Below are 8450 nucleotides of genomic sequence, written 5' to 3'. Positions count from 1 at the left end.
CAAATAAGTTATCATTCTACCATAACAAAAATTCAAAAATTACAAAACTTAAAAAAAAAAAAAAAAAAAAAAAAAAAACTTTTTTCTGTACCAGCCGGTACGCCAGGTACGGCCGGTATTGCCCGAAATTGGCCGGCATGGCCGGTACATGGCCGGTACGGCCGGTATTTAAACCGGTACGAAACGTTAATGTTTCGATGCCGGTATGCAACCGGTACGGTACGTACCGGCCGGTACGGCCGGTACCGGTACGGTATCGACTTCCTTGGTATTGACCCCTTGTGATTAAATTAATTAATTAATTAATTAGCCAAGTTATTAATTAATCAATTTAACATGCAAACACGTGGTAGCACAAATAAATCAACAATAAACTAATTATGCAGCGAAAAATAAATAATACGGTAATTTGTTTATGAATGGAGAAAACTTGACGGCAAAAACCTCATCGGGTGATTTTTAGGTCACCACTTTCGAAACTCCACCATTATCACAACAAGCAGTTACACATAAAGGAATCCCAAGTACCTTACCAACCTACAGTTGAACTCTTGCCCCTAATATCCAATTGGACTTGTTCTGTAGTGACAGTTCCTCTTTTGATGCACGGCTTCCAAGTACGGACTAACCAATGCACGGATTCCAGTATGCGACTTCAATCACCAACTAGAAAGAGTTGTTGGCTACAAAGTTTTTCAGTTCATCCACATTGAAGATCAGGAAGATGCTTGGTCACAAAACCCAAATGTGCACATACACAACAACTTCTTCAGAAGAGATGAACTAGGCAAAACTTTATCTGGTCACAATTTGCTTGAACAGAGTTTGCTCAATCTTGTGCAACTTGTGAACACTTTGACGGCCCTTAAAACAATCATTTTATATGCCTAAGGTTAAAAGAAAAGAAGGCCCAAAGACACATCCACATATCCCAAGAAATCATATCAGAAATTCTAATTTTATAACCTCGACAGATAGAAGGTTCGAGTAGCTGTCGAGATTTAATGATTGTGCACTTCTTCAGCTTGTTTCTTGGACAGACTTGATAACTTCAACACTTGATCTTGAAACCTTGTTTTTTTAAATATTAAAAACACCTAGAACTACCCAATTATATTTTGAGTGCATTTTGTCAAAAGATTAGCCAATTACATAAAAGAATGACATATGTTCTTAACAAGTGAACCACATATGTCCTAACAAGATGAAAAAAGAAAAAAGACCAAGCTTAGATTTAAGGTTAACTAAATAGAGTCTCAAGCTCAAAGAGCTTTGCACAACATCAATTGGTAATTTGGAATCTTCTTTAAAAATCAAAGGGTTAGTTTTTAAGGGCGCAAATTAATGTGCATTTGATGCATTATTAAATAATATTTTTAAAAAACGAAAAATCATATTGTTCACAAATATCTATAAATATATATATATATATATATATTATAGAAATTCTACTTTAGCCTAATCTAAGTGTATATGTGTGTGAAACTCCATTTTAGAGACTTGAACCCCCGGCTTTGAATTTGGTAAGGATGATGTGTAAAACATGAGTTTTACACTATTCAATAAGAGATTGTCATATCAGTATTTTACTTAAAATTCAATATATCTTACTATACCTAATAACATTTTAATAAACTTCCAATTTGGTTGAATTTATAAATGAGTTTTATAATTGATTCAGTGTAGTTGTGCTTATTTTTAAATATAAGATACGATAATATGGCATGTTAGGATTAGAGGAGTAAAACACGAGTTTTACACCACATTCTTACGGAATTTAATAAAAAAAAATACACATAGTCATAATAAATTTATTCCTACAAATTAATGAATTGTAGACACGTATAATCATAATTAAACATTTAATTAATTATGGGAAACCTGTTTCTGACAAGGAAAAAATAATGAATAATGCTACCGGTCTAAATTATTTTATAACAATTTTATAAATTATTGATGTAGCAAACTTTTTACTGGCTTTCATATAGACCCACCACTAACATCAATTTTTCATTTACCAATAACCGCTCACTACATCGGCAATTTGTAAAAAAATTTGTATCTTTAGCAATGCTAAAAACAAAAATGTTTGAAATAATTATGAGGGTATAATGGTATTTTTGAAAGAAAAAGTAATTCTCAGTTTCCACCGCCACAGGGGTCAACGAAGAACAGAGAAGGAAATTCAAAAGCAGGCAATCACCTCATAAAAATATTCAAGCAGCAAATGAGGAGAATGCAAGCAACGTAGTGAGAGACATGATATATGATGATGATGGGGTCATTACATATAGCTCATGATGGCTCATGCATGCATCACAGTCTAATTGATCGAGTTCACACCGCGTTAATGTAATGAAATGAAATTGAATGATGAAGTTTCTTTTCTTTTTTTTTGTAGAGTAGGGCAGGGCCCACATGGGAGGGGGGGTCACGAGGCAAGTGGAAGAGAAACAAAGATCAGGGAGAGAGAGAGAGAGAGATATATTCCTAGCACAGCATTGAGCCACGTAGTGTTAGGCCGAATCAGACTTTGATTTTGTAATAATAAAAATAAAATATAGAAATGTATATATCTAGAGCTACCCTCTCATTGGTCCTAACACTTAGTACAAATCCCCATTGCAATGCTGCTGCGCTGTAAATATCTTCTTCTCTTTTTTTACAAAAAAAGAAAAAAAAAAAAGAAAAGAAAAGAAGATGCTAATAGTAATGGTAATGGTGCATGCGTCCGCAGCCAGATATTTGTGGCCTGACCCTTTCAAGCTGCCCTAGTGTTCTCAGCCACCAATCTGCCCACGTGTCCAGACCATAATGGAACGATGCTCTTCGGGCACTACCTGCCCGGTACCCTTTTTTTTTTTTTGTTGCCTGCGTTGGATTTGGGCCCACCTTTAAAGAATCGGTTTTTGCACCACTTGCCAACTCGGGGAACTCAGCCGAGCTAGTCTCCCATGTTTTGGTTTTTTTTTTTTTGGTTAGAAAAATTAGTTATAAATTCAATTTTCTAATTAGGCTGTGTTTGTTTTGCGTAAAACGTTTTTCGGAAAATACATATTTTTCGGAAATGCTATTTTCCAGAAAAGGAAAATGTATTCAGTGCGTTTGGTTGTTTCGGAATTCGTTTTATGAAAAATCAATTCTGATGTTTGGTTTGTTCAAACATTTTACGGAAAATGCTTTATGCAACCCACTCAACATCAGCTACACCCAATACTCATTATCAACCAAATAAAACTGAGAAAATTTCAGTCATAGTCTAAAAAATAATAATAATAATAATAATAATAATAATAATAATAAAGGTTGGGTTGTTTATGAGGGACTAATGATTTTCAGTTGGATTGTTTATGGGTTTGAGGGTGGGTCGGCCCTTTCAGTTTTTTGTATTTTTGGTGTGTGGATCGGAGCTGTGTGGATCGGGCTGAGAAATGAAGTGATGAGAGGGTGGATTGGGCTGAGAAATGAGGGTGGATCGGACTGAGAAATTTTGGGGATCGGACTGAGAAATTAGGGGATCGGACTGAGAAATGGAAAAGGAAAACTCACTGTGCGTGGAGAGAATCGGTTGCATGAGGGAGATGGTGGAGCTCGGTGTGTGGATCGGAGCTTGGAGCTTGGAGCTTGTCGGTGTGTGGATCGGAGCTTGTTTGTCGGTGTGTAGATCGGAGCTTGGAGCTTGGAGCTTGGAGACTGCTGTTAAGTGCGTGTGAGAGGGCTTGGAGAGTTGCTGCTGAGTGCGTGTGAGAGAGCTCTCTTTTCCGGAAATTGGTTGAAGGGAAAATAAGAGCTGAAATGGATTTCCGCCTGGGGAGGTGTATTTTACGGTCAAAGGTGAATTCATTTTCAGTTGACCGAATTTTCCTAATCAGCCAAACACTCAAATTTTATGGAAATGGTTTTTCGGAAGTACTTTGAAGTCAAAACAAACACAGCCTTAGATTCAAACACATAACGTCATTTGTATTTAAAAAATATTGATACTGTGATGTGATGAAATTTAAAAATGTACTACGTCTATAATATTTTCACAACAAATCATAGGCGCTTAGTTGTTATTGGTTTTAATTTGAACATACTGCTGAAATTACTTTTCTATTCCATCAATAACAATTTGTAACAACTTCTCTTAAAGGATTTGTTGTGAACATATCATTTCTCTGAAATTTATGTGGTTCGACCATGTAAATACCTCTATAGAGGCAAGACAAAAGACTAATAATCTACAATGTGTGTGTGTGTGTGTGTGTGTGTGTGTGTGTGTGTGTGTGTGAAAATAGGTTTACAACAATGCTTACATAATATATATTCTAATTTGAAGTTGTAGCCAAATTTTATTCAAAGAAAAATGTTTTCAGTATATTACATAAATGACAAAATTTGGTTATAAATTTGATTGTATTTAATGGCTACAACTCTACTTAATATCTTTTTATAAGATGTAAATTTTGACAAACCAACCATTGGATTATATATATTTTTTTATATCCTCCATGCTTTCAAAATTTTATAGAAGATTCAAAAATTAATAACCGTGTTATCAATTTCAAGTTTTTGTAATTTAAAATTATTCATAAAATATAAGTTTATAAATCGATTAGTAAATAACATTGACTGGAAAGAAATTTAACATGCATGTTAAGAACATAAAGAACATACAATTCAACAATTAGATTTTTAAAATATGTAACTATGTTAATTTTTTTAGTAAGAATTGTAACTATAAGAGCATCCGCATCCCTTATTTCAATTTTACTCTATTTTATCATCTCAAAAAGTAACTTTATCAATTATACAATCCAATTTTACAATACTTCCACATTCCAACTTTTATTTTCCTATTCTACTCATTAAAATAATATATTTACATATTAAAATATATTAACCAACAAAATATATTCCTCTACAACCAAACTCAGAACCCACCTTGCCACCACCACGCCACCGAACAGCAACCACCACCATTAACAACCACAAGAAACAACGCCGACTTGCCAATCTCCATAAGCCCTTGAGAGAAAAAAACCAGGTCACCGATCTTCGATCTCCAAAACTGCCAGAAACACACCAAGAGAAAAAACCACTTCAAACCCACCATGCCGACTTGCCGATCTCCATAAGCCATTGAGAGAAAAAAACTAGGTCGCCAATCTCCGATCTCCAAAATTGCCAGAAATACAATAGAAGAAAAAACCACTTTAAACCCACCACGCCGACTCGCTGATCTCCACAAGCCAACAATCAACAACCCCAAGCCACCAATTAACAAACCCAAGCCACCAATCAGCAAACCCACACCGTCGATTTGAAACCCACGCCATCATCGCTGTGAGAAATGCCATCATAAATCAGCAAACATCACTGCCTCGCCTTCGTTGGACTTTGCTTCGACCAACAGCGAGTCAGAGAGTGAGAGAGGGTAAATGAGAAAACAGAAGGAGAGAGTTGAGAAAGAAAGAAATCATCTTAGCCCAGAGATAAGAGAAAAAGAAGACAAAGGAGAGAGAGAGAGAGAGAGAGAGAGAGAGAGAGAGAGAGAGAGAGAGAATAAAAGTGATTAAAAAATTTATACAATAGTACTACATGTAGAATGGCACTGTAGCACAATTCTAAATATTTTACAATTCCTCAGTTTTACAATCCCAGATGCTGGCTCTTTTAGGTTTGAAATGCCAAAATTTCTTTCAATTTGACATTTACAATTGTCAATGCAGATGCTCTAAGCTACTATTAAGTTTATAGTCAAATTTTATCAATAATGAAAATAAAAATAGTTTTAATTGTGTCTGTCTCTGAATCAGGATGAAAGAAGCAATGTTTTCAATTAAGGATGACTCGCACAAAGTCCACTCATAAAGAAATCATAATGTTCAAGTTGCTAGCGTAATGGAATGTCGCTTTCAAGCATTATAAATTATAAAAGACAAGCAACTAGCCTAGCTAAAGTCCTTCTATGTCTTTTTAATCTATCATGGACACACAGAAAGCTAAGCTGCGTGATCAAATAAGTCAAAGTTTTTGTACTAGTTTATTAATTAGTTTGAATCGACAACATTTATCCTTTGTATTACGTGGATCGCATAACTTTTTCTTTAATCAAATAAAAGCCACACTGAAATTCTCTCTCTCGCATTGGTTGCCTGCTTGTTTTAAAAGGAAGGAAAGAAAAAAAATTTATATTACGTGGATCGCATATGTTGTGTCATGTGTGTCATAGATCGCGTAAATTGTTTGAGATATTTTGATATTCATGAATTTTAAAATAAATTAAGCAACTTATTATACGAGTAATCTTGTACTGGAGCTCCTATAAACACTAACGAGTCTCTTTGAATCAAGAGCTTTCCATTACCTATTTAGATTAAAGGGAGAAGAAGGGAGAGTAGAGGGAAGTAGAGTAAAGTTGATTGAAAATAAGCTAATTTTAAACTAATTTTTATCTACTCTACTTTGCTCTGACTCTCTCGCTCTCAATTCAAATGGACTATTAAGTAATAATGTTTATGAAATTATCATGTGATGGATTCGAGTCACCAATTCATCAGCTTACTAAATCTTCTCATCTCAGTGTCCACTTTCAATAAAGTTAATCATATGAAACTTTTGAAGAAGTTTAGAAAAGTGTACTGTTGAGATTTCATAAAATTAGTCAGAATATATGTTGACGAGATTTCAAGATTACTAAAACCTCTTTCACAAAGTAAACGTTAAGAGTATTTCTTAAATTTGTTTAAATCATGAGTAGTTTATGTAGTAATTACTAGTTTCGATTCATATGATAAAGCTCAATACAAATTCAAAAGACAAAAGAAAAAAGAAATTGTTTTTCTCTATTCAATTCATATGTTCAATCTCCATAGCTTTGCTTTCCAGTTTCCCCACTTCGAAGTGGTTGACATATAAGTGTCATATCGGTGCCGAAAGTAGTCAGCAAACACCACTATCTGTGGCGGCCTAATAAGTAAATTATGATGGTCAACTTATTTTACTAATTTTAGCAATAGCAAATCGTTTTAAAACTTCAAGTCAATCAATGAAAACAGTTTTTTGTGCTCTCTCTCAAAACACTTTCTTCCAAGGAAAGCACTAAAATTTTTTTGTGCATAACAGCTCGATTAGTCAACACTAGACCAATTATTTTATATAAAAAAAGGTCAACTCATCAAGAGATTCAAGACCAGATCGAGTTAATTATTACAAAATCAAAGTCAATTGGATATCTCTATTTTAATTCAACAAAATAAAACAAAACCTGGACATCCATATTTTGAGTAATAGAGCGTATGTTATTTCAGGTGTCAACGTAGGGATTTGGGGAACCAACAGCATACTCGTGCATATTGGGGTTAATGGCAACTAGTGCATGCGCGAGAAAGATTGGAGGATGACCCCTCTCCCTCACGGTGTGTTGGTGCGCTGCTTTCATTACTTGTGCATGTAGAGCTTCAGGGGTTTGTGTAGAGTCTATGGAGCACCAAGCCACCAACTAATGATTGAAATTTCTTAAAGGTGTGATTGGTCAAGTAAAGTCAAAATTTTGTCAAATCATCTTGTACCAAAGCCTAAATTTTCAAAACCGTCTCACATATTTGACCAAGTTTGATCACGGTTAACCTGAATTCAATGAAGATTTTACTGAAAATATGACCATTGCAATAGGGATAATTTCTAGCTCCCATTGTAGACAATTGTATTTCCTTTAAAATGATTGTTTACAATCCCAAATTGGATACAAAAAAAGCAAGATATTGCGGAGATAATGAAAAAGTGCCAAACACTTGGCCAATTTAAAAAAAATGAGTGTTTGTAAACTTCATTAGAATTTAATCTTAATCAAATTATAATCAAACAACCACCCATTGAACCAAATAAGGAGTTGCCAAAAATACCTCATGATGAATTTCAGTTTGGTATGCTTGGATCGCAAAAATTCCATTTAAATCAAAGTCAATTTACAAAAATATCAAGGTGAGAACTCTTGAATTAAAACTTAGTTTGACATCACTTTCCAAAGTATCTAGCTTACCAAATATGAAATTGGAACAAAAAATTAAATAACTCTGTTTGAACAAAAAATTAAAACAGAAAGTTTAATTATTCATTGTATATTAAGAAAATAAATAATACAAATAAATTACTATTCTGCTCTTACAAAAATTCAAAAATTACAAAACTAAAAAAAAAAGTTTTTTTTTTTTTTTTTTCTATACCAGCCGGTATGCCCAAAATCGGCTGATATTTAAACCGGTATGAAATAACTCTATTTCAGTACCCGTGCACATATCGAAAAGGTAAATATCAGCCATACCAGCCGGTATGGTACGATATCAACCACCTTCTTTTACATGTTAACTTCCCAGCTAACATTGTGAACTTCATTGCACCAAATCAAAATGGCTTGATTCAACCATCTCTTAAAGTGTTTTAAAACCCTTTTCGAAATTGTTTTC

Source organism: Quercus suber, unplaced genomic scaffold (assembly GCF_002906115.3).
Source record: "Quercus suber isolate HL8 unplaced genomic scaffold, Cork oak 2.0 scaffold_49, whole genome shotgun sequence".
In the NCBI taxonomy this organism is placed as follows: domain Eukaryota; kingdom Viridiplantae; phylum Streptophyta; class Magnoliopsida; order Fagales; family Fagaceae; genus Quercus; species Quercus suber.
Note: the sequence above shows the minus strand (reverse complement) of the source record.